Source organism: Eumetopias jubatus, unplaced genomic scaffold (assembly GCF_037043125.1).
Source record: "Eumetopias jubatus isolate StellerSeaLion01/CBP00866 unplaced genomic scaffold, mEumJub1_p1.0 scaffold_6, whole genome shotgun sequence".
NCBI lineage: Eukaryota > Metazoa > Chordata > Mammalia > Carnivora > Otariidae > Eumetopias > Eumetopias jubatus.
In genome coordinates this window covers 121,044,046-121,071,505 of record NW_028274812.1, presented here as the reverse complement: position 1 = coordinate 121,071,505, position 27,460 = coordinate 121,044,046, and the positions used below count along the sequence as shown (strand labels likewise).

The following is a 27,460-nucleotide window of genomic DNA, read 5'->3' as shown; positions in this document are numbered from 1 at the left end:
CCCCAAGTTATGTCTCTCTATTACACACTCACAGTATCCAGAAATTTTCCTGTAGCACTTACCACAGCTAGAAATAAACCATCATTTTTGTCTTCATGTGTTTAATGTCTGTCTAAGCTACTTGACTTGACGTCGGGTCCATGACTTGCTTGTTTATTCTGTGGACGCTAGCATCCACCACAGTGCTCCATACACAGAAAACATACAACACATTGCACTAAGACAATAACCATGTATCTGTCTTCTCGGTACTTTAAAATAATCAATTTTAACAAATATAATGAATCAACTCTTATTACAGTCTTTTTTTTTAAGATTTTATTTATTTGAGAGATAGAAGGAGATAGAGAGAGAGCATGAGAGGGGGGAGGGTCAGAGTGGGAAGCAGACTCCCTGCTGAGCAGGGAGCCCGATGTGGGACTCGATCCCGGGACTCCAGGATCATGACCTGAGCCGAAGGCAGTCGCCTAACCAACTGAGCCACCCAGGCGCCCCAGCTCTTATTACAGTCTTTGTTTTAAAATCTAATTTGTCTGATACGAGGATTGCCACAAATATAATGAATCAATCACCATATGAGACCTGGTTCCAGGTACAGGATACCTGGTTCTTGCCCCAAAGAGTCCTCAGTCTTTTGAGGGAGACAGACAAGTAAGTGGAGGATTCTGATATGTCCTTGATGATCAGTTAATAAGTATATATGATCAATAGTGTTAAGTAAAGCATACGGGAAGCGTCCCCAAATTAGCCTTGAGGGAGATGATGCTATGGCTTTAATTTGTCCTCGTTAATGCGTTTACTTCATAGAATCCTAGGATAGTAGAATTGGATGGAACTGCCAAATCAACAGGCCCCAACTCTTTCTGCAACGTGAGGAAACTAAGGCAGTGAAAGGGCAATAAAGTGACTTGGTCAAAGTCACCGGGTAATTTATTGGTGGCAGATCTGTGATTAGAGCCTCAATCTTGAGACTCCCAGCCCAGTCCTTTCTAACTATATCTTAGGGGCCTTTGGAATCTGCCCCCCTGTTCTTTCCACTCTGTTAATCCCCAAGTCCTGATGATTTGACCTTGTACAGGTTTGTCCGGTCTGTCTGCTTTTCCTCTGCTCCCCTCCACCATGTTTCCAGCCTCCGTTGTCTCCAGCCTGGGTGCCGACACTCACCTCCGACCTCGTCTCTCTGCTTCTAGTCTTGTCCTGCTCAGATTCCTTCTCTACTTTGCAGCCAGAGTGAACCTCCACAGGCCTAAGTGTAAGCATGTATATCCCCAGCTTAAAGCCTCACTGAGGGGCGCAGCCGGTTAAGCATCAGACTCTTGGTTTTGGCTCAAGTCCTGATCTCATGAGTCAGGAGATTGAACCGCATGTTGGGATCGGCCAGCATGGAGTCTGCTTCGGATTCTATCTCCTTCTCTCCCTCCTGCTCATGCTCTCTCTCTCTCAAATAACTAAATAAATCTTAAAAAAAAAAAAAGCCTCATTGAGCTTTTAGTTCAAAATTCCCAATATGGTATATTAGCCCAGGCTACCATAACAAAATACCACAGACTGGGTGGCTTAAACAACAGAAATGTATTTCTCACAGTTCTGAAGGCTGGAAGTCCAAGATCAAGGTGCCAGCAAGCAGGTTTAATTCTGAGGCTTTTTTTTTCCCCCCACATCAGGCAGTAACATGCCAAGGTTGTAATAAGGTTTGGGAAAGGCATATGTCCCACAATGGCATGAACACCCAGTCGTCACTCTTATGAACCACAAATGGATCAGAGGCCTCTCCTTTTGACTTGCAGGTGGTCACCATCCCCCTTGTGCTCATATGGCCTTTTCTCTGTGTGCTCATGAGAAGACAGAGCTCCCTTGTGTCTCCTCCTCCCTTTATAAGGATACAAACCCCATCAAATTAGGGGCCCATTCTTCGGACCTCATTTAACCTTAATTACCTACAAAAGACCCTATCTCCAAATACAGTTACGTTGGAGTTTAGGACTTCAACAGATGAACCTAGGGGCACACAATCCCCTTCATAGCACATGGTCTACCAAGCTTTTCTTTCTTTCTTTTTTTTATTAAAGATTTTATTTATTTATTTGACAGAGCGAGAGAGAGCACAAGCAAGGGAAGTGGCAGGCAGAGGCAGAGGAAGAAGCAGGCTCCCCGCCGAGCAAAGAGCCCGATGCAGGGCTCGATCCCAGCACCCTGGGATCATGATCTGAGCCGAAGGCAGTCGCTTAACCAGCTGAGCCACCCAGGTGCCCGTACCAAGCCTTTCTTAACCTAGCCTACTTTATGAGCTTCCTCTAAGTCCCACTACCCTCTCTGACTCCATGCTTCTGTATCTCAAATCTTTGTTCCTTGAACTTGCTCCGTTCTCTGCAGCTCTGATCCCTCCATCACCTTCCCTTCTTTCTCTACCTGCCCTACTCCTATTTTTAGTCTTTGTAAGGAAAGATCTACCTAGCCTTGGAGCAAATGGATATGGTTTTGCCTGCTTTGGCTCTGAGTCTCCCAAGACATCACAGTACCTGTCTTGGATCTCTGTGAGAGCTGCTTGCTTTTTGGAGAACTGAGACCCGAAGAGGACCAATTACAAAGTACAGTGTACAGCCCCCACTCGAGCCAGCGACTCGAACTCAGTCCTGCTTTATTGGTTTCCCCCTTTTGGACCTACATCTTGCCCTTTCAATTTCTGCTTGGAGAGACAGCTGAACTGATTTCTTGGGGGACATGGCTCTCACTTGCCTAGTAAGCAGTAAACTCAGCTTCCCTCCTCTGCCAGCTCAGATGTCTTTGTATTTTGGTTACTTTCAAGTCTCAGTTTAAATATCAGTTTCCAAGGGAGCCTTCCCTGATACCCCATCCTGTGTTTAGTCCTCTGGCTCTCCAGCAGCCTGTGCTCCCCCTTTTGTAGGAGTCACTACCTCATTCCTGTATGTTTCATGTCTGTCCTTCTGAGCTCCCTTGGGCAGGATGCCTCTCTGTCTGCTTGGTTGCAGTATCCCCAGGCTAGTGCAGAGCCTGGTTCCTAGTAGGCTATCAGAAACTGTTAGCTTTTTTAGTAGATGCCCCATAAATATTCATTGGCTTGAGTTGTTCTCAAATAGTTTCTCAGATAGTCATATATGCATTTTGTTGTCTAAATTGGACTGAAATTTTTTTAAAAGATTTTGTTTATTTATTTGACACAGAGAGAGAGCACGTGCACAAGCAGGCAGAGGGAGAGGGAGGCAGAGAGAGAGAGAGAGGCAGAAGCAGGTTCCCTGCTGAGCAGGGAGCCCGATGTGGGATTCGATCCCAGGACCTTGGGATCAGGACCTGAGCTGAAGGCAGACGCTTAACTGACTGAGTCACCCAGGAGCCCCTTCATAAATGATTCTTAACTGATTTCCCACAGTAACTTTCCCAAAAGGCAGCATATTCTAAGAAAGGATCAAATTCAAAAGAGTATGTATGTGGCAGGACAATTTGTCGTGAATTTATTGTAACAATCTATTGAAGATAAAAAAAAGAATGAAGATATTCTCCTCTCCCTCCTCTGCATAGCCAGGACTTTGTTTCCTTGAAGTTGTGGGTTTCCTGACCCCTTTAGGAGTTTGGCTTTTTTTAGTGTGTTTATTATTTATTTATTTGATTTTTAAATTATTTTATTTTATTTGTATTTTTTTCCTCATGGTAAGTGTACTCTTTAATCCCCAACAACTGTTTCACCCAGCCTCCCAGTCACCTCCTTTCTGGGAACCATCAGTTTGTTCTCTATAATTAAGAGTCTGTTTCTTGGTTTGTCCCTCCCTCTTTCTCTTTTTTCCTTCCTTTGCTTGTTTGTTTTGTTTCTTACATTCCGCATATGAGTGAGATCGTATGGTACTTGTATTTTTCAGACTGACTTATTTCACTTAGCATAATACTCTAGCTCTATCCATGTCGTTGCAAATAGTGAGATATTGTTCTCTTTTATGGCTGAATAATATTCCATTGTGTGTCACAATGGAAGATATATATATATATTCTTTGTCCATTGATCTATTGATGGACATCTGGGCTGCTTCCATAGGTTGGCTATTATAAATAATGCTGCAATAAACATAGGGGTGAATGTATCCCTTTGAATTCACGTTTGTGTATTTTTGGGTAAATACCCAGTAGTGTGATTACTGGATCCTAGGGTAGTTCCATTTTTAACTTTTTGAGGAACCTCCATAGTGTTGTCCACAGTGCTGCACCACTGCATTCCCAACAGTGCAAGAGGGTCCCTTTTTCTCCACATCCTCGCCAACGCTTGTTGTTTCTTGTGTTTTTGATTTTAGCCATTCTGACAGATGTGAGGTGGTATCTCACTGTAGTTTGGATTTGCATTTCCCTGATGATCATTGATGTTGAGCATCTTTTCATGCGTCTGTTGGCCACCTGGATGTCTTCTTTGGAAACATGTCTGTTCATGTCTTCTGCCCACTTTTAATTGGATTATTTGTTTTTTGGTGTTGAGTAGTATCAGTTCTTTACATATTTTAGATACTAACCCTTTATCAGATATGTCATCTACAAATATCTTCTACTCATTCAGTAGGTTGCCTTTTAGTTTTATTGATTGTTTCTTTCACTGAGTAGAAACTTTTTATTTTAATATAGTCCCAATAGTTTATTTTTGTTTTTATTTCCCTTGCCTCAGGAGACATATATAGAAAAATGTTGCTGTGGCCGATGTCAGAGAAATTACTGCTTGTGTTCTCTTCTAGGATTTTTATAGTTTCCTGTCACACTTTTAGGTCTTTAATCCATTTTGAATTTATTTTTGTGTATTGTGTAAGAAAGTGGTCTGGGGGCACCTGGTTGGCTTAGTCAGTTAAGCATCTGCCTTCAGCTCAGGTCATGATCCCAGGGTCCTGGGATCAAATCGAGCTCCCTGCTCAGTGGGAAGCCTTCTCGCTCTCCCTGTGCCACTCCCCCTGCTTGTGCTTGCTCTCTCCCTCCCTCTCTCTCTCTCTCTCTCTCTGTCAAATAAATAAGTAATTTAAAAAAAAATAAAAAAGAAAGAAAGTGATCCAGTTTCATTCTTTTGCATGTAGGTATCCAGTTTTCCCAACACCATTTGTTGAAGAGCTTTTTCCCATGGGATATTCATTCCTCCTTTGTTGAAGATTCATTGACCATATAATTGTGGGTTTACTTCTGGGTTTTCTCTTCTATTCCATTGACCTATGTGTTTATTTTTATGCCAGTACCATAATGTTTAATTACTACCACTTTGTAATATAACTTGGTATCTGGAATTGTGATACCTCCAGTTTTGTTTTTCTTTTTCAAGATTGCTTTGGCTATTCAAGGCCTTTTGTGGTTCCAAACAAATTTTAGGATTGTTTCTTCTAGTTCTGTGAAAAATGCTGTTGGTATTTTGATAAGGATTGCATTAAATCTGTAGTTTACTTTGGGTAGTATAGACATCTTTTTTAAAAAAAGATTTCATTTCATTTATTGAGAGAGAGAGAGAAAGAGAGCGAGAGAGCAGGGAAAGGGACAGAGGAAGAGGGAGAAGGAGAGGGAGAGAAACAGACTCACCGTTAAGCAGGGAACACAACTTGGGACTTGACACAGGGCTCAGTCTCACAACCCTGAGATGATGACTTGAGCTGAAATCACGAATTAGACACTTAACCGCCTGAGCCACCCAGGCACCCCTGGGTAGTATAGACATTTTAACATTATTTGTTCTTCCAACCCATGAGCACGGAATGTCTTTCCATTTCTTTGCATTGTCTAGAATTTCTCTCATCAGTGTTTTATAGTTTCAGAGTATAGGTCTTTTACCTGTCTGGTTAAATTTATTCCTAGATATTTTTTTGTTTTTGGCACAATTGTAAACAGGATTGTTTTCTTAATTTTACTTTCTGCTGCTTCATTATGAATGTTTAAGAATGCAACAGATTTCTGTACATTGATTTTGTATCCTGTGACTTTACAGAATTCATTTATCAGTTCTAGCAGTTTTGTGGTGGAGTATTTAGGGTTTTCTATATATAGTATCATGTCATCTGCAAATAAGGAGAGTTTTACTTCTTCTTTACTATTCAGATGCCTTTTATTTATGTTGTCTGATTGCTGAGGCTAGGACTTCTAGTACCATGTTAAATAACAATGGTAAGAGTGGACATCCCTGTCTTGTTTCTGACCTCAGGGGAAAAGCTCTCAGTTTTTCACTATTGAGTATGATTTTAGTTGTAGATTTTTCATATATGGCTTTTATTATGTTGAGGTATGTTCCCTCTAGATCTACTTTCCAGAGAGTTTTTATCATGAATGGATGTTGTACTTTGTTTAATGCTCTTTTTTGCATCCATTGAAATGGTCATATGGTTTTTGTCCTTTCTCTTATTGATATGACATAACATGTTTGCATTCTGGGGATAAATCCCACTTGATGGTGGTCTATGATTTTTTAAATACATTGTTGGGTTCAGTTTGCTAATATTTTGTTGAGGATTTTTATGTCTATATTCATGAGAGACATTGGCCTGTAGTTCTCTCTCTCTTTCTTTTTTTTTGTGGGTGTGTTTATCTGGTTTTGATATCATGTTGATGCTGGTATCATAGAATGAAATTGGAAGTTCTCCTTCCTCCTCTATTTCTTGGAATAGTTTGAGAAGAATAGGTATTAACTCTCTTTAAAAATTTGGTAGAATTTGCCTGCGAAGCCATCTGGTCCTGGACTTTTAGGGGACTTTTTTGATTATTTATTCAATTTCATTGTTGGTAATTGGTCTGTTCAAAATGTCTATTTCTTCCTGCTTTAGTTTTGGTAGATTATATGCTTCTAGGAATTTATTCATTTCTGCTAAGTTGTCAAATTTGTTGGCATATAGGTTTTCATAATATTCTGTTACCATTGTTTATGTTTCTTTGGAGTTGGCTGTCATTTCTCCTATTTCAGGAGTGGTTTTCTTTATTTAGGTCCTCTCCCCCTCTCTCTCTTTTTCTTTTCTTTTCCTTTTTTCTGTTTTGGATGAGTCCGGCTAGAGGTTTACCAATTTTGTTCATCTTTTCAAAGAACCAGCTCCTGGTTTTGTTGATCTGTCCTGTTTATTTTTATTTTAGTTTCTGTATCATTTATTTCTGCTCTGATCTTTATGATTTCTTTCCTTTTGCTGGGTTTAGGTTTTGTTTGTTCTTCATTTTCTAGCTCCTTTAAGCATAAGGATTTTTGTGTATTTTAGAAGGAAAGGAAAGAATCAGGCTGAGTGGGACTCTAAAGGAAATCCACCCCTAAGTGGGCTTTGGTTTTTTTTTTTTTTTTTTAAAGATTTTATTTATTTATTAGAGAGAGAGAATGAGAGATAGAGAGCATGAGAGGGAAGAGGGTCAGAGGGAGAAGCAGACTCCCCGCCGAGCAGGGAGCCCGATGCGGGACTCGATCCCGGGACTCCAGGATCATGACCTGAGCCGAAGGCAGTCGCTTAACCAACTGAGCCACCCAGGCGCCCTGGGCTTTGGTTTTGCAAGGTACTGGATGTCTGGTCTGAGAGGGGAGGGTGTGGAGATAGTAGCCTACCCCTTGGTTGACTCTTAGACCTCTAGGAACTCAGAGAGAAGATAGGGGATGCAACTTCTCCAGGGCATGTGGAGGTCCAGGCCTCTTCCAAAGCAGCCCCTCAGATGGGACTGGCTGCCAGGTCCATGCGAGCTGGGCTGGGGTGCTCTGGATAGGGCATTTTCAGAGCCTCGGCAAACGGCCCCAGCCCCCAGGGAAGGCCAGATCAAGACTGCAGAGAAGCACTAAAATTTTACAGTGGTCCCCCACATATAATTAAAAATGAAAGAGCTATATGAAACCAAAAACAACTTAAGGATGTACTATAGATTTGTGATTTTTCCTAGTATGTGACTGCTTTCATGTTCTCCTTCTCTCTCTCCATCTGCTTCTCCTGCTCCTCTTCCTCCTTCTTCTCAAATATAAAATTATTTCCAGAGTTGTTTTTTTTTCCCCCCTCTTCTGGCTTTGTGGGTGTCATGCGTAGGTGATTCGGACGTGCCCAGGCTTGACTGAGCGGCTTAACTTCTAATGGCCCCCACAGGCCTGGGCAAGGAACAAGGCAGTGCTGACCACCATGGTCAGAGCAGGAGACTCTCCTCTGTTTCCTCAGGATGGCATGAGCCTTGACTTCCTTGTATGACCCAAGCAGGCAGTCTGAAAACTGTTAGACTCTAGAATTCTAGTCTGTGATGGTCAGGGCTAAAGCCAGACTTGATATGAGTCCATAAAGACATAAGACATTACCTGTCCCCAAGAGCTGTGGATCAATTCATTCTCACCTGTTACATGTATATGGACATACACATAAATATTTCTAGATAGAGAAGGAACCAGTAACAGTTGTGGCTTCTCAGAAGTAGGATTGAGTCTGCTTATTTGTTGTTTTTTGACCAAGTTTTTAAAAAACATTGAACAGATGTTATTTTTATAATAAAAATGTACTTCAAAAATTAAAATGACAGCAACAATAAACTCATCAGATTCCTAATATCTTCAGATTTCAAACTATCGGACAGATGGAGATTCTGCTATGGGCTATGAGAAGGGGACCAGTGATGCCTTCCAGCTGTGGTGTATCTAGTGCAGCTGGAAAAGAGGCTAAATACAGACTAGACTGTGCAGTACTCCAGGATGAATCAGGGCTAGTGCTAGAACATTCCTTCGTTCTACCCACCTCATACCTAATTTCCAGGCACAAGGATGTAGAAGTAAACAGAGCAGGGGTGCCTGGCTGGCTCAGTTGGTAGAGCATACGACCCCTCATCTCAGGGTGGTAAGTTCAAGCCCCACACTGGGTGCGGAGCCTACTTAAAAAAAAAAAAAAGTAAGCAAAGAAGACTGAGTCCTTGACCCCTGGATTTGGAGTCTAAAGGACGTGATGTGTGGGTCACACTGGCATAGCAGGAGAACCAGGAGGGAGAGTGTGAAGCATAGGGCCCAGGAAAATCCCAATGGGGTTTGGGGTTAGGGTAGAGGAAGGTGGTGGCCTTTCCAGGGCACTTAGTTCTTCAGTGCCTCTCTCCTCAGGGCCCCTTCTGTGCTATTGGAGGGGCTAGAAGGTATTTATTTATTTACTTATTTACATGGGGCTTGAACTCATGACCCCGAGATCAAGAGTCACATACCCCACTGACTGAGTCAGACAGGCACCCCCTTTCTGGTTTCTTTCTTTCTCTCTCTCTTTCTTTCAAGATTTTATTTATTTGTCAGAGAAAGAGAGAGAGAGGGCACGCACAAGCAGGGGGAGCGTGGCAGGCAGAGGGAGAAGCAGGCTTCCTGCTGAGCAGGGAGCCCGATGTGGGGCTTGATCCCAGGACCCTAGGATCATGACCTGACCAAAGGCAGACGCTTAACCTACTGAGCCACCCATGTGTCCCTCTTTCCTTCTTCCTTCCTTGAAGATTTTATTTATTTATTTGACAGAGAGAGCAAGAGAGCAGAAGCAGGGGGAGCAGTGGAGGGAGAGGGAGAAGCAGGGTCCCTGCTGAGCAGGGAGCCCGATGCGGGGCTTGATCCCAAGACCCTGGGATCATGACCTGAGCCGAAGGCAGATGCTTAAGGGACTGAGACACCCAGGCATGCCTTAAAAGATTTTATTCATTTGAGAGAGAGAGAGAGAGAACGAGCGGGCAAAGAAGAGGAGCAGAGGGAAAGCGAGAGAGAATCTGAAGCCAACTCCACACTCAGCACGGAGCCTGACATCAAGATATAGAACAGTTCTACTGCCCCCCAAAATTCCCTTATGTTATTCCTTTGTAGTCACATCCTTCCTCCCATCCGCCACAAACCTCTTGCTAGTTTGAAATATTCTCCACGACTATTGTTTGTCTTTTCAAAAATGTCACATAAATGGAACAATGTAGCATATAACCTTTAAAAAAAGATTTTATTTTTTTGAGAGAGAGCGCAAGAGACAGCATGAGTTGTGGGGGAGAGGAACAGAGGGAGAGGGAGAAGCGGATTCCCCACTGAGCAGGGAGCCCATCAACATCATTGTCATCATGGGCCTCCATCCCAGGACGCTGGGATCATGACCTGAGCCAAAAGAAGATGCTTAACTGACTGAGCCACCCAGGCACCCCTAAAGATTTTATTTTTAAGTAATCTCTACACCCATCATGGGGCTGTGCTCCAAGGTTTGTGACCTACTTGGTTTTGTCTTAGAAAATATAAGTCTCCAAAAACCTCACTTTGGGGAGAGATGCCGATGCCCTTACCAGATGTGATGCAGAGATTGGTGAGCAAAGCAGGGTTTCTTATCATCTTGCTTCTGGCATGCCGGGTCCAAAAACTTGGTAGAAAATGGCAGAAAAGGTCTAGGCACGCTAAAAATCCAATTACGTGGGAAAAACCGAGTGTCAGGAATCCAAAGGCATGGGTTCAGCCCTCCTCTCTGACATTTCCCGAATGTCCTTGAGCAGACTACATCAACTTCTGGAACCTCAGCCACTTCATCTGTAAAGTGGGAACAGTAATAACCACTGTGCTTTATCAGGCTTGTTCACAGACAGATGAATCTTTTTCTCCTTCCAGGTTCCTAGAAAGACTGTACTTTGCCACCCCATTTAACTCTTACCGATTAGCCAGGCATGGCTATGTAACTGACTTTGGCCAATTAAGATGTGTCTCTTCTATGTGGAAGTTTTAAAAGCCAGTGTGTGCTTTTCCACATTCTCTCCTTGTACTTATGGTGACTGGCAATGTTTTAGATAGTGGCTGCCCTGTCAGCCTGGGTCCTGGAGTTAGGACTACAATGATTCAGAGTAGAGCCTCAGCCAACCCATACTGCAGGAGCAATAAATACATTTTCGTTGCATAAAGCCATTGAGATTTTGGGGATGTTTATTACAGAAGCATAACCTAGCTTCTTTGGGTGATATACCATATTATGGATGTTACCAAAAATAAATGAAATAAAAGGTATGGAATTTCTGGGGACATAATAAGGTTTGGTTGTCTTCCTTTCAAAATCTCTTTCTTTCTTTCTGAAGAGTCAAGGGGGTACTCTTAACCGCCCAGAGCGCTTGATGAGCTGTTAAAGAGAACAGACATCCATTCAACTACAAAAGAAAGAAGAGGAAAGGATACAAAGCAACAAAGGGTAAGAAATATGACACAAAACAAGGAAGAGAAACAAAGTGAAAAAGAGGATGCCTGCGACCCAGGCAGAGGTGATTCTAAGACAACTGATGAGGCCAATGGAAACTGTATCTGTTTGAGAGGTTCAGCCCAACCCCAGGCAAGCAATGCCGTCTGGGTTGGTAGCTGAACAAACAAGCTGCATTGGTTCCTGGTCATCCATCCATCAGTCTTGGCACCCAGTGTTTACTGAGCACCTGCTGTGTGCCTGGCAGTGTGCTTGTGCTGGGTTTAGGGAGCTAAGTACGACCCAGTGCTGGCCGCTGCTTTCAAGAATCCCCCAATCAGTTGTGAAACAGTCACATGAAGAACTGGGATAAAATCTGCCCTGTGCCATGATGGAAGTGCCTTCAAGGAACCAAGCCCTGCACAGGAGAGTGAAGAAGGACTTTCTGGAAGACATGAAACTAAGGGTCTTGAAGAATAACTAGCAGTTGGCAAAGGCAGGGTGGGTGAGGGCATGCTGGGCAGAAGGGTAACGGGGGCCAGGGGGTGGAAGTGAGAAGCTGCAGGTAGTTTGGGGTTGCTAGAACCTTGATGAGAGGCAGTGGGCATCAGGATATGAGGCTGGAGAGGAACTCAAGGGCCTATCTCAGGGGCTTGAAAGCTTTCACTGGGTTGGCTAGGGCAGATTTGGGTAGTTAAGCAGAGAAGTGACATGGTCAGATTTTAGCTGAATTTCTCTGCCTGCTGTGTGGACAGTGGATTCGGGGCAGAATCTCTTTTTGTGAGATCTCTTGGGATTAGACTGAATGCCCAGCCCAGGTCCTGGAAGTGCACAAGATGGTCTCTCGAATAATCCGCCTAGCCAGGGCTTGATGAGTGCTGCCATGAGCTGGGCAGTGTTCTGCGTGCCCATGTGCTCTATGTTGAGTAACTACTCCCCCTCCTGACAACACTGTGATGAGCGTATTCTTATCACCCCCATTTTAAAAAAAGATTTTATTTATTTATTTGAGAGAGAGAGAGGGCATGAGACAGGGGAGGCTCAGAGGGAGAAGCAGACTCCCCACTGAGCGGGGAGCCTGATGAGGGCTCGATCCTGGGACTACGGGATCATGACCCGAGTCTCCTGGAACTCTTGGATCATGACCTGAGCCAAAGGCAGACGCTTAACCAACTGAGCCACCCAGGCGCCCTCTTATCATCCCCATTTTGACCACCAGGAAGCTGGGCGCCGTGAGGTTCAGCTATGACTCCCTGTCCCAGGGCTGCTAAGCAGCACAGTGGCATTGCAGTGCAGGCTGCCTGGCTCCAATCAGCCTGTACCCACTCTCCCTCCAGCCTCCTCGGGGTCTGCTGCTGTCAGGAAGGCCCTCAAAGAAGCCTACTTTGGTTTGGGCATCCTGCTTCAAGTTTATGAAATCTTCCACAGAGATGACCTCATTTAAGCCTTGCAACAGTAACTTCTGTGAGGTAGGTAGTGTTATTCATAGCTAAGAAAACTGACCAAGGAAATCGAATGATTTGTCAAAGGTCAGGAGTTAGGGGGCAGAGCGCCAACTCAGACTTGCATCTTCCAAGCCAGGAGTCCAGGGTCAGGTCTCACGCTCATTTGTCAGTCAAGACTCTGGCCAGCCTCATGTTGTGTGGTTGTGTGGTTCAAAGGTCAGAACACTTCCACTCCTACTGCCTTCTATCCAGGAAAATGCTTTTCTGAACTGAGGGAAGGAGTCACAGAGAAATGTGTTGTTGGCTTCGGCTTCCTATGGTTGGGCAATGGCTTCCGCCGTCCGGATCAGGTGACGTCAGCGGTCTGGATTTCTGCCAGTTTTCTCCTGCCCACGAAACAGACTTCCAGCCAGGGCTCCCAGCCGTCTCTGGCTTCCTGGAGCAGCAGACCTCTCAATTTGCAGTGAGAGACTGAAAATCAGATCTCAGGGAAGGTTTCACTATGGGGAAGGAGGTAAAAACGCGGGAGAGGAGTTGAGAAGACACTGTCTAGGGATGAGCGTGGAGTCCCCCCACCTGAGGTCTGAGGTTTCTCTTCCAGCATGAGGGCAGGAGCCAATGATCAGACTGGGAGGTTTAACTGTGACCAAGAGGGACACCTGGGTGGCTCAGTCTGTTAAGCGTCTGCCTTCGGCTTGGTCATGATCCCAGGGTCCCGGGATCGAGTTCGGCATTGGGCTCCTTGCTCAGTGGGGAGCCTGCTTCTCCCTCTGCCTCTGCCGTTCCCCCTGCTTGTGCTCTCTCTCTGACAAGTAAATAAATAAAATCTTAAAAAAAAAAAAAAGACTGTGACTAAGAGTCTTAAATAAGTTGGGGGTGGAGGGGAAGAAAGGCAGGCAAAGCTAAGGAAATCTGGAAAAAATTACACACGGAGATACAAACACAGAAGGTCAAACATAGGCCAAGAATAAAATGTTGATCCCAATCCTCATGCACTTTTTTATGGATAACTAAGTCTTGAACAAATCAGTAATGCAGGAATATAAACAGCCCTCATTCCTTTTTTTTTTTTAATTCTGAAAGTATACCAGTTATAAAAAATCTGAAAAATAGACACATGAATTAAAGTAGGAAGTTAAAGTGTCCCTCCACCATCCCGAACTTCACTCTCCAAACCTGGTTCATAAATGATGTTACACACTTTAGCCATTCCTTCACCCAATATTGATTTCATTTAATCCTCACAACAACCCTATGGGGTAAGAATTACTACTATGCCTTTATTATTATTATTATTATTATTATTATTATTATTATTATTATTGAGAGAGAGAGAGAATGCATGCATGCAATTGGGATGGGAAGGGCAGAGGGAGAGGGGGAGAGAGAATCCCAAGCGGACTCCCCGCCCAGCGCGGATCCCCACGTGGGGCTCGATCTCACAACCCTGAGATCATGACCTGAGCTGAAATCAAGAGTCGGATGCTTAACCCACTGAGCCATGTGGGCGCCCTGCCTTTGTTTCTATCTTTAATTGTAGTAAAATATACATAACATAAAATCGACCATATTAGGGATCCTGGTGGCCACCGGAGGTGAGTGGCCATCATGGCCTTCTGCCTAGCTGACCCGCTGGCAGCCGGTGCTGCAGCTTTATGAGCGGATGCTGTGCCACCACAAGTCGTGGTGCATTCATGGGGACAAATACTGGTCCTTTGCTTGTTTGACAAGAAGCCAATGTGAGGAATCTAAGAATGAAAAGGATTTGGGGAAGACTGCTGACAGAGGCGGACGAAGAATTCTGGCACAGTCGGCCTCCACCACCAGGTACCGTCCCTAACCCTCCCGTGGGTGCCTCCCCGGAGAGATAGGGGTGTTACAAGGCTCCTCGTGGTGCATAGATGACTGGCATCCTTCTGCGAAAGCCACGTATTGGGATTTCTTTGCCAAGAGAGCCGTGGAAGACACTGTGGAGGGAAAGCTGGGCACGAGTGGCTAAGGCAGCTGCGCCTGGTGGTCCTAAGACTGCAGCTCGGCCCCTTGCCTGAAAAGAGGATTGTATGTTTTTTCTCCTTGTATATTCTTGCCTCTTCTAGTGTAGATTAATTGACCATATTTATTCATGTCTGGTTTATTTCTGGGCTCTCTATTCCGTTCCATGACCTGAGTCTATTTTTGTGCCAGTACCGTACGATTTTGATCACTACAGCTTTGTAGCACATCTCGAAATGTGAGATGGTGATGCCTCCAGCTTTGTTTTCCTTTCTCATAATTGCTTTCACTTGTGCTTTGTTTCTTTTTATTGCCAAATACTATTCCATGCTGGGGATGTATATACCACAGTTTATATAACCATTCGTCAATTGATGAACTTTTGTGTTGCTTCTACATTTTGGCTATCATGAATAATGCTGGCATGAACATTCATGTACAAGAATGTCTGTGGATATATGTTTTCATTTTTCATGGGTATATGCCTGGGAGTGAAACTCCTAGGTCATATGGTACCTCTGTTTAACCTTTTGAGGAACTTCCAGATTATTTCTAAATTGACTGCTCTGTTTGACATCCCACTAGCAGTATATAAAGTTCCCATTTCCCCAATCTGTCTTTTTGATTCTAGCCATTTTAGTGGGTATGAAGTGGTATCTCATTATCGTTTATCTTTGCATTTACCTGATGACTAATGATGTTGAGCATCTTTTTATGTGCTTTTTGGCCGTTTGTATATCTTTGGAGAAATGTTTATTCAGATCCTTTGCCCATATTTTGAGTTGTAAGAGTTCTTTTTTAAAAGATTTTATTTTATTTTATTTTTAAGATTTTATTTATTTATTTGACAGAGAGAGACACAGCGAGAGAGGGAACACAAGCAGGGGGAGTGGGAGAGGGAGAAGCAGGCTTCCTGCGGAGCAGGGAGCCCAATGCGGGGCTCGATCCCAGGACCCTGGGATCATGAACTGAGCTGAAGGCAGACGCTTGATGACGAAGCCACCCAGGCGCCCCAAGATTTTATTTTATTTTAACTTTTTTAAGGATTTATTTATTTATCTGTCAGAGAGATAGAGAGAGAGACACGAGCGGGGGGGGGGGGTGGCTGTGCAGAGGGAGAAACAGTCTCCATGCTGAGCAAAGATCCTGATGTGGGACTTGATCCTAGGACCCTGGGATCATGACCTGAGCTGAAGGCAGACGCTTAACCAACTGAGCCACCCAGGCATCCCAGAGTTGTAAGAGTTCTTTATGTAGTCTAGATATAAGCCACTTATCAGATATGTGATTTACAAGCATTTTATATCATTCTGTGGGTCATCTTTTCATTTTCTTGATTAGTGTCCTTCGAAGCACAAAAGTTTAAATTTTGTTAAAGTCCAATTTATCTGTTTTTTCTTTTGTTACTTGTGCACTTGGTGTCATATCCATGAAGCCATTACCTAATTCAAGGTCGCAAAGATTTATGCCTATATTTTCTTCTAAGAGTTTAATAGTTTTGGCTCTTACATTTAGGTCTTTGATCTAATTTTGACTCAATTTTCATATATGGCACGAGGTGGGGATCCAACTTCTTTCTTTTGCATGTGGATATCTAGTTGTGCCAGTATTAGTATGCCTTTTTACAGATGAATACATTGTAAACTCCATGAAAAAAAGGACAGTGCCAGTTTTGCTCACCTTTGTCTCCTCAGGATTCATTTAGACCCTGACATATAAGATGCTCCATAAATATAGGTGGAGTGAATGAATATATGAGTGACTGAGACTTAGAGAGTTTAAATAACTTGCATGGGTCAGTCATTTGGAAAATGGCCCTTCATGATTCAAATCCAAGGTTTCCCTTTCAGTTCTAATAAAGAATTTTTGTGCTTCCAAGTTTCCAAAACTGTCTCAGGTTACCAAAAGCTCTTTATCACAAGAAACCAGATTTCCTCAAAGTTTCCTTTGATGCCCCCTCTGTATCATTCGGATAATTCCATTGTTTGTGAATAGCCACACTTCTCAAACTAGTGAGCCTCCTGTTCCTTCCACTCTGACTCCCCTCCTCTCTCCACCCTTCCCAGCCACTGAGACAAAGACTCCACTTCCTTCTTTGGTGGTTTTATAGCTGGAAAGCTCTTCTAGATATCTGACCACAGCCTTCTGCTGCACAATTTTACCATAAATCCCCGTGAGTGTTAGGTGTAACCGTTTATTATGGGACCTGGTTTGGTGTGGGAGGCATTTTGGCTGTGCAGAAAGCTTTATGAGCTCTGCACTGTGTGAAGTACAGTTCTGGTGAAGCCCCCTGCCCTTGCTCCAGTCCTGACATGGTTATCCCTTCATGGACCATGGTTTCTGATTCGGGGTATAGCTTACCATGACGTGGTTATCCCTTCATGGACCATGGTTTCTGATTCGGGGTATAGCTTACCATGACGTGGTTATCCCTTCATGGACCATGGTTTCTGATTCGGGGTATAGCTTACCATCTCAGAGGAGAATGAAGCCAGGTGGCATAAGCCCCAGTTTCTAAAACATTTTGATGGACTCACCTCTTTTGGGATGAGGCTCTTCCAGGAGAGCCTGGAAGAGAAAAAGCTTTGCTCCTCAAAGCTTCCCCAGTTAAAGCCAAGACTGGTGAGAGAGTGGGGCTGAATTACCAGCCCCCACCCTGACAGTGTTGAGTTTGGGCTCCCCCTGTTGGACCCCTTGGAAAATAATTATGTGAACTACAGGAAAAAATCAAGACAAGGGTGGGCACAAAAGAAAGAATATTTATGGAGAGTTTGCTATATATTAGGCATTTCATTTAGGCATCTCATTTCATTCTTAAAGTGGTCCCACAGGTAGGTTTTATCAATCCTCTTTTGCAGAGTTGGAAGCTGAAGCTTGCCCAAGTTACACAAGGATTTGAACCCAGAGCTTTGACTCCCTAAAGTCCATACCTTTTCCAGTACTCTGAGCCAAGAGAGCCAGCAGGCAAAAATGGCCCACGAAGGTTCTTTCCTCCCTTCACTTTCACTGAATCTATTATTCGTTTTGTTGAGACATTTCCTGAGGCTCAAGAATGCCTTGAACAGTGGTGTGCTTCAGCCAGCTCAGACCAACTGGTGAGAGCAATTGTTAAACTGTTACAAGCTGGTTGTTAAACCATTGTAGTTGGAAAAGGGTCATGGTGGAAGGGAATATTTATATCATGGAAACTGGTAACCTTTACAAATCAGGGATTCTACTCCCCTAACCACTCATACTGGTTTATCAGCACACCGTTGTAACTGAACTCTCCTCTGAGGTCACAAATGCCCTAACAGAGCATTAACTTTGAGGCCTTGAGTGAGAGCCTGAGATGACAGGGCCTACCCCCAGTGGTCACAAACTTTCAGCTGCAGGCTGAGGAAAGGATACACACATCAGTTGGAAAAATGAGAACATGTGTACACGTGGGAGAGAGAAAAGAGGTTGTAGAATATTGGTTATTCACATGTAAACAAAATACCAACATTTTTAATCATGGGGATTTCCGGGGGGAGGGCTGGTGACTTGTCATTCAGAGTTCTTTTCTTTCAGAGCAATGGAAGAGGAGATCCAGTTCTTGTGGGAACTAGAAAAGTGCCCTGGATGGAGGGTGGGGGGCTCTGCACAACACAGAAGAGGGGAGATCTCGGTTGTGAAAGGAAAGGCAACTTTGAGCTTCTAGGTCTTGAGGTGGGAGGCAATTTGTAGACCACATTCCTGACTCTGAGACTACAGTTGGGATCCTTTTACTTGCCCGGTGATGACCTTCCTCCATCAAGGCCCCCAGATTACCCAGGGCTACAGGAGTCTGTGAAGAGCAAAACAACTCCAAGCATCAGGAGAACAAATCTCCAGAACCAGCTCTGGGTGCTTTTGGGTCATCTCCATTTGAGGACTGGAGTCAGGGGCCATTCTTGGCTGGTCTGGATGCTACAAAGAAAGAGCCATCTCCCATAATAAAAGAAGAGGAACATCCTAGGGGGTGCAGTTGGAGGGAGCATCTCCACGGGCAGGGGAAGGGACTTCGCAGCCCTGCCATGTCCCCACAAGTGTCCCTGTCCCTTTATGCTTGGGAGCAACCACATCAGCACTGAAAAGGCTCAGAATAATTAAATAATACTTCCCTAAAGGTCTAGAGTTAAGAAAAGGAAATCAAAGAATTGAGTAGCAGGCAACCAGATAATCTGATTCACAAGACACGACTGATTTATCTTCAGCCCACAGACAACTGCAGGAATTGCTCCTCCTTTGCTCCTAGCTTGCTGCCTCCATCTCAAAAGAAGCTCCCTGAGTCTAAGGGGAGAAGGACTCCCCCTGCACATTCTCACCCATGTCTGCTTAAGGCTCCCATTCTGAGTTCCAGGTCCCTGTCCTTGGACCCAGCTCACTTATGCCTGCCTGATGCCAGAATAGGCATCTCTAAGAGATCCTGCCTGCATGTGACCTTAGCCCCCAGGGCACAGCAGGTAACCCCCCTACAGTGAGGGGTAGAGGGGGGTGTTGTCCTTTGTTCCAGGTGTTGAGACTCTCTTGAGGTTCAGCCTAGGGCTAGAGATTGTGATCAAAGAGACACCGGGATTGGATCGGCCAGAGCTAGGACACTGATGTGATTTTTAGGATTAATTAGCCCTTTTGACGGGGCAAGCTTCCACCCGTTGGTATAGCTCCCGGGCTGGGCGGGCCTGGGCAGACCTCACTGTCAAGGCAGACACCCGAAGGTGTGTGTGCAGAGGGAGGGAGGCTTGAACTCAGAGGCTGCCACTTTCTGTTAGGCAGAGATTAGCACCCTGAGGCACAGATAATATAATCAGCTAACTCCTGGCTGGTAAAATACCTTCTCTAACCTTTGAGGGAGCCTGCTCCCACTGCTTGTTCACATCCATTCCTTCAACACATATTAAGTTTCTCTTAGGTGCCAGGTGCGACCCAAGACACTGGATATAGCAGTGAACAGGACAGCCATCTCGCCCCCCCATGGAGGTCACAGGACAACGGGGTAAAAGATACCGAACAAATAATGAAAGGGTGATGAGTGCTATGAAGGAAAAGTGTAGGGTGTAGTGAGGTTCCGAATTAGCAGGAGGCTCCAAGAGGGCAGGGACCATGCCTGACCTGTGGACTAGTGCCAGGTTGGCATGCAGTAGGCATGGACACGTTTGGTTGAGAGGATGAAGGAGTCTAGCTGAATAAAGGGTGTGTGTGTGTGTGTGTGTGTGTGTGTGTGTGTGTGTGTGTGTGTGTTGTGTGGTTAACTCTCCTTTACTTCAGCTTGGTAAGCAGCTTTTATAAAACTGCTGATGCTCTGTGTAATTAATGAGAGGTAAGAGAGTGATAATAATGAGATGTGCACCACTAGGGGCAGCTTACTAATAGAACAAGCCCTGACACAGATTCTTTCCCACCTGAATTTGAACTCTGAATCTACCACATACTAGCTATAAGAATCTGAGCAAGCTGCCCACGTTTCCTGGGCCTTGTTTCTTTAAATTCTCTCTCCACATTGTAAGTATACAAGACGATGTATATAAACTGGAATGTTATGGTATTACCATAGCATTCACACTGTAACTATTACTGTAATATAACTATCATAAATAGTACAGTATTATATAGGGTATAACTAGAGCTAATATCATAACTGTTAATATAATTAATAGCTATAATACTTGGTAGTTACTGCTTATTCATGTACACCAAGCTTATATCCAAAAGGACTTTGGTAGTTAAAAGACATAAACACGATAAATCTGGATTTGATAGACAAGAGTAGAGTCATAAGTCAAGGAGGAAGGGAGGAGAGGGTGTGTATGCAGTGCTAGGGAATATCTGTGTAGAGAGAGGATGGGCCCTTGGAAAGTGAATCAGAAGTCTTTCCTTTTGGGGAAGGGCCAATATGCTTGGTGTGGGGGCAGTTTTACCAACCTTCCTCCCCCCAAGACAATCTCATTCCAGGGAGTTCAGAATTTTTTAACCTCCAAAACCCGTTTGCAGAAAGTTCTGATTGAGGGCTACTGCAATGAAAGGGAGATTGATGTGTATTCACCCAGTGGCCATGTTTGCAGAAAGGATAGCAGAACCTTTTGACCTTTATAAGAGGCACCAGGGATCTTTGCATGTCTCCAGATTAGATGATACATAAATACTTACCCAGATTTTCTGGACCTTTCCCAAATGCATTTATGTTGAGAAGCTGCTAGTTTCCTGTTTACAGTCTCTTTACCACGAGTTAACTGCTCTTCCTACTTTCACTTAAGTTTTGTATCTTGCTCTGTGAGAAACTTTGAGCTGCCTGAAAATATTTCCTGAAATTGCTTCACAAGTCTCTTTTCAAATACCTGCATTTATTGAGGATTAATAAAGCTAAGCTGCCATCAAGATCAAAATGCCTGTCTTTATTCATGAGAGACAGAAAGAAAGAGAGAGAGAGAGAGAGAGAGAGAGAGAGGCAGAGGGAGAAGCAGGCTCCCCGCTGAGCAGGGAGCCCGATGCAGGACTCGATCACAGGATCCCAGGATCCCTGGGATCATGACCTGAGCTGAAGGCAGATGCTTAACCATCTGAGCCACCCAGGCGCCCCTGTTGAATGCTTTTATATGGGAGGAGGGGGAGGGTGGGGGGCTGAGAGGGAATAAGAGAGGTGGCCTTGTTATGTAGACTCTTCCTCTGACAGCAAAGAGCCAGTTGGAGGGAGCTGTTCCAACTCTAGTTCTGGGCTCTGAAGTGGTCTTTACTTACAACAGCAGCAATGTCTAGGCTCAGACCAATGGGGAAACATCCTGGAATTTAGGAGCCTCAGATATTCTTTTTCAGAGTCCCCCAAATGTCTCATTTAAAAAAAATGAGTTTATGTTTTTGTGAATCAGGATTGAAATAAAGGCCATACATTATTATATTGGTTATTTTTATGTTTCTCTTAATGCATAAGTTCTCTCACCCATTCTGTTTTACCCCTCGTAATGCATTTGTTAAAGAAACTGTGTTGTTGTCGTTTGATTGTTTTATTTTTGTCCTATAGAATTTCCCTCAGTCTGTGTTTGGCTTATTTTGCAGGATTCACAGAGAATGTTGTGAACTTCCGACAGGAGGTGCATAATGTCAACTTGTCTCTCTTTTGGTTATGTTATCAGGTATTGACTAATCCATGATTTTCTTAGTGGTTGCAAATTGGTGGTATTGGAATTCTACCACTCTGTTCTTCATTTACTACCTGGACTATTTCTGTAAGAGAAATTCCCTCATCAGCCATGTGATCAGGTATGGTTCCTATAGGAAAGGCAGGATAAATGTTGATTTCTCTTTATGACCAGTTTTCAAATTATTGAGTTGGCTGCCTACAAATCTCCAAATGTGACGAATTAAAAAAATCATTATGAAGTCATGGGTTTATTTTTATTTTTTTTTAAAGATTTTATTTATTGATTTGACAGAGAGAGACACAGCGAGAGAGGGAACAGAAGCAGGGGGAGTGGGAGAGGGTGAAGCGGGCTTCCCGCTGAGCAGGGAGCCCGATGCGGGGCTCAATCCCAGGACCCTGGGATCATGACCTGAGCCGAAGGCAGACACTTAATGACTGAGCCACCCAGGTGCCCTGAAAGTCATGGGTTTAAATATACTTGATCTATTTCAGTTTATTGCAATCCATTGCAATTATTATTCTTACGAATGCTTCAGTTGTCTCATCTTTGGCAAGTGGGAGTCTCACCTCCCTTTGATATGGTCCTAAGATACTTTGATAGCTTCTTGAGTTTTTTGTTATGATGAGCTATCCAAGCACATCTTGTTTATTTCCTTCTCTAAGCTGAGAACCAAACATTTCTTTAAGGTTTCCATCAATGGGAAATTGCAAGTAGAGGCCACAGTCTGGGTGGTAGGGACGTTCATTGCTATTGGGTTGATCCTTGTTTTCAAGGACCTTCTGGTGGACAGGAAATACAAGCATATATGTTTTCACATAAAGTAATTCTTTGTTTATACTAACACTTTTGGTTCAAATAGAGACTCCCACTATTTTACATGACTTCGTCTTAGATCTGCTCTTTCTCCTAACCAAGTATCTCAGTTCCCAAACACACCAACATTTGTGTTATCTTTCCATATTATCACCATTAATTGATTAATTGTTAATCAATTAATATAAAAATGAAACCCACTTTTCAATTCTTTTTGTCCTTAGGGTATATCTCACTAGGTATATACACTCAAGTTAGTGTTTAGTGTTCAAATTTGTTTGAAATTGTTCTCTGTGATTATACCACTAACTCACAGATAGATTTTGTTTTATTTCTTTTGCTTTTTAGGGAAAGTTTTTTTTTTTTAAGATTTTATTTATTTATTTGACAGAGAGAGAGACACAACGAGAGCAGGGACACAGCAGGGGGAGTGGGAGAGGGAGAAGCAGGGATTCCCGATGTGGAGCTCGATCCCAGGACCCTGGGATCATGACCTGAGCCGAAGGCAGACGCTTAACGGCTGAGCCATCCAGGCGCCCCAGGAAAAGTTTTTTGTTTTTTTTTTAAGATATTTATTTGAGATAGATAAAGAGCATGAGCAGGGGTGGGAGGGAGGGGCAGAGGTGGAAGAAGAAGCAGATTCCCCGCTGAGCAGGGAGCCCAATGTGGGGCTCAATGCCAGGACCCCAGGATCATAATGTGAGCCAAATGCAGACACTTAAGCGACTGAGCCATCCAGGCGCCCCTAAAGAGAGCTTTTTAAGTTAAAGTTAATTTTTTTGTAATTATTTAAAATATCTACATAGCTTCAAAGTCAGATCTAAAAACAAAATGTATCAGAAAAACCTAGTTTCTATCTCTATCTCCTCTATTCAATTTCCTCCTTCTCCCACAGACATTTTAAAGATTTATCTTAGTCTCTCATTGTTAAAAAAATATATATATATATATATATATATATTCATTTATTCTTGGATATATAGTAGCATTCTATGTGATTTTCCCCACCTTTCATTTAAAAGATTATTATTATTATTTTATTGAGATATTTACATACAGTTCCAGACAATATATGGTAATGGTCTCTCCACGGCAGTCTGTAGAGACTTTTTTTTTTAAAGATTTTATTTATTTACTTGAGAGAGAGAGAGAGCAAGCACAGAGGGAGAGTGAGAGAGAGAAGCAGACTCCCCACTGAGCAGGGAACCCAACTCAGGGCTTGATCTCAGGGCCCTGGGATCATGACCTGAGCCGAAGGCAGACACTCAACTGACTGAGCCACCCAGGCGTCCCTATAGTGACATTTTTTTATTCCTTTTTTTTTTTAATGCTCCATAGTACTTCCTGTTTAATTCAACCAGTTCTCTATTGTTGTACATTTGGATTGTTTCTATGCTTTTACTATTACAAACAGGGCTGCAATAAATAGTCTATGTAAACATTTTTCCATATTTTTGCCCTTAATTTTTTGGGATAGATTCTGAGAAGTGGTATTGCTGAACCAAAGAGGAAATGCATATGTAATTTAAAAAAACATATATATATTCAAATATAGTTGGAATTGCCAACGAAATCCCCTCCATAGGGGTTGCCTCCTTCTCCATTCCCACCAACAGTGTAATAGAATGCCTGTTTCCCCTCAGCTTTGCCAACAAAGTGTGTTGACAAATTTTTGGATTTTTGTCAATCTGATAGGTAAAAAATACTACTTTAGTATAGTTTTGATTTGTATTTTTCTTATTAGAAACAAAGCTGAACATATTTTTATATGTTATGGAGCCCTTTACATTTCTTTGTGTGAACTGTTTGTTCATGTTTCTTCCAAATTTTTTTAAGTTTTTTAAAAATTTATTTAAGTAATCTCTACACCCAACATGGGGCTCAAATTATAACCCCAAGATCAAGAGTTGCATACTCTTTCGACTGAGTCTGCTAGGTGCCCTGTTCTTCCAGTTTTTTTTTCCGAAGACTTATCCATTTATTTGAGAGAGAGAGAGAGAAAACATGCATGTGCATGGGTTGGGGAAGGGGCAGAGGGAGAGAATCTCCAGCGGACTCACTGCTGAGCATGGAGCCCCATGTGGAGGATCTATGAAATTGTGACCCAAGCTGAAACCAAGAGGTGGACAGATGCTTAACTGACTGAGCCACCCAGGTGTCTGTTCTTCAAACTGAGTTTGTAGGGGCAGAAAAGATGTCCCTTCTTCTTTCTAGGCTCTTTGGCTGGTCTAATAATTAAATTGACCTAAATTAAAGAAGAAAAACAAATTTTGTACATACGAGAGCCCAATAAAAATATGATATTCCAAGATAGTCAGGCAACTGAGGCTTATATGCTGGCCTAAGCTAAGGAATGGAACAGGGGCTTCGGGCTTCACAGGGGAGGGGGACAATTCATAGGAAGATAAAAAGAACAGATGTTTGGTAGTCATATGTTTGCCTTGCCGAGCAGGTAAATTTTTCAGGCAAAAAGTTACCAGGGCACCTGGCTGGCTCAGTTGGTAGAGCATGTGACTCTTGATCTTGGGGCTGTGAGTTTGAGCCCCACGTTGGGTGTAGAGATTACTTGAAAAACAGAAATTATCTTTGGTAATAACTCTGTTGGTGGTTCAGAACCCTATCTAAGTTCTTTTAGGCAGTTGAAGGAGAGGTAAAAAGCTTTTCCTGAGTCTGCTGGGTGTCGATTACCTTCAGATCAAAATAATTCACATGCCAAAGTGGCACATTTTGGGGTGGCCTATTCTGATCCCCTTAAAGTCCTTGGTTCTTTTCCCTCTAATTTTAGAAGTGCTTTATATATTAGGGATGTTAGCCATTTGTCTGTGACATGTTTGTCATTTTACTGTGCTCATGGTAATATTTTCCTTAAGAAAGTGTTTGCTTCTACATTTTTTAAAAAAGATTTCATTTATTTATTTGACACAGAGAGAGAGAACATGATCGGGGGGGTGGGGGGTGCGGAGAGGGAGAAGCAGTCTCCGCACTGAGCAAAGAGCCTGATGTGGGACTCGATCCTAGGGCCCTGGGATCATGACCTGAGCTGAAGGCAGAAGCTTAACTGACTGAGCCACCCAGGTGCCCTGTTTTTAAATTTTTATGTAGTTAAATTTATCAATCTTTCTCTTCAATTGAAGCTGGATTTTTAGCCATAGTTATGAAAGTCTTCTCTACTCTCAAGTTATAGAGAAATTCTGCCATTTTTTCCTTTGGTACGTATATAGTTTCAATTTTTTTTTTAAGATTTTATTTATTCATTTGACAGAGAGACACACAGCAAGAGAGGGAACGCAAGCAGGGGGAGTGGGAGAGGGAGATGCAGGCTTCCCGCTGAGCAGGGAGCCCGATGCAGGGCTCGATCCCAGGACCCTGGGATCATGACCTGAGCCGAAGGCAGACGCTTAACGACTGAGCCACCCAGGCACCACTATAGGTTCAATTTTTAAAAAAGATTTATTTTTTTATTTGAGAGAGAGAGTGCACAAGCAGGGGAGAGGGGCAGAGGGAGAGGGGAGGGGAGCCCGATGCAGGGCTCCATCTCACAACCCTGAGATCACGACCTGAGCTGAAACCAAGAGTCGGATGCTCAACCGATTGAGCCACCCAGGTGCCCTGCTATAGTTTCAATTTAAAAAATATATCCTATGTAGAAGTTATCATTTTGTATGCTATGATAAATGGATCAAATTTATTTTTTTATGTAGAGTCTCAGATTTGCTATCATTAGCCCTCTTCCCTCCCTCCCTTCAGCTTGCCTTTTCCTGGACATTGTATTCTTTTCTAGGTTTGCCAACACTGGACATGGATCAAAATAAACATCTGTTCAACTCCCTGCACTTGTTCCATTTTGTTGCCTGTTTTTCTTTCCTGGACTCTGTGATTTCTGCACAGTGTTTTTCCAGCAGCTCAAGGGAGTGATGACCTTTCGGGCTTTAGGAAGAGTGGGCTGAAGATCTGTCCAGAGAGTGATTCAAGCTGGAGCAGGTCCTGCAGAGGCCGCTCTGCTGGAGGTGAAAGTGGCTTTATGGGAGCAGGGCGAAGGTGCTCACTCAAGAGCACTTGGGAGGGAGTTCCGTTGTTAATGACCCACGTTTCCTGTCCCCACATACTTTCTGCTCTTGTTTCTATGTTAGGAAGTGTCAGTTTTCTAACTGGAGAAGACTGGAGACAGAGGGAAGAGAAGTGGACAGCAAAAGGGAGCAATGGGGTACGGAAATTGGAACCTCTCTTCCTCTGTGTTCACATGCTACCCGACATCTCTGTATCATTAATGCCAATTCCCACTCGCTATTTTTACAACCAACTGCCAGGTACTCTGCTAAATGGAGTAAAGCATCAAACTTGACCTGTTCATTGGCTGAGGTTGTTACTGCCAGAAAGGAAAAGAGGCTCAGAGTTAAGGTCACACGGTTGGTAAGTAGTAGGATTTCGGTCTGTATGACATCAAATTCCAGGCTTAATGCTCCTAAGTCCGTGGCCCCCATAATAAAAGGTTTATAATACCCTGTAGTTAGGTTTCCTTTTCAATCTGAGCCCTAGCCTCATCCCAACTCACTGCCCAGATCCCCTTAGCTCAGATGTGGGCACTGTGGTTGCCTCTAGACTGCGGCCCTCATGCTGGGTTGCAAGGTTCTGTGGTCAGGAGGGCCCCATGCTAGCCAGCTTTTATTCTGTTCCCAGCATGGTGTCTGGCCCTTGGCGGATACTGATTACATATCTGCTGGATGCTTGAATAGATGAAAAAGAAGGGGAAAGAGGAATGTGTGTGGGAGATTAAGGGGCAGGAGTAGAGAAGGCACAGAGGGAGAGAGGCAGATTTGGGGGTAAGATGGTGGGGCCTGAAGATGCTGGTGGCTGGAAGGGGCCCATGTTGCTGTTGTTTAGAAGCACAGACAAGATATCACTTGCAGCTTAAAGAGGATTTCAATTTTTTTTTAAAGACTTTTATTTATTTATTTGACAGAGAGAGACACAG

At 43.6% G+C, this 27,460-nt stretch overlaps 1 long non-coding RNA gene and 1 other non-coding gene across 4 annotated transcripts in view; one reads left to right on the top strand and one right to left on the bottom strand.

Annotated features, from left to right (window-relative positions):
* Positions 1 to 27,460, top strand: part of LOC114199246 (uncharacterized) — a 56,910-nt gene that overhangs the window by 13,472 nt on the left and 15,978 nt on the right. For 2 of the 3 annotated variants that reach the window (XR_015768371.1, XR_015768373.1), the window contains exons 6-9: positions 11,008 to 11,117; positions 26,270 to 26,495; positions 26,619 to 26,692; positions 26,796 to 26,898. This is a non-coding gene — a long non-coding RNA (uncharacterized LOC114199246). The remainder of the gene's footprint in view (positions 1 to 11,007; positions 11,118 to 26,269; positions 26,496 to 26,618; positions 26,693 to 26,795; positions 26,899 to 27,460) is intronic. The other variant, XR_015768372.1, reaches the window with a different exon arrangement.
* On the bottom strand, positions 1,659 to 1,761 carry LOC114199270 (small nucleolar RNA U13). Its single transcript, XR_003607256.1, has one exon. It is a non-coding gene; the product is annotated as a small nucleolar RNA U13 (small nucleolar RNA).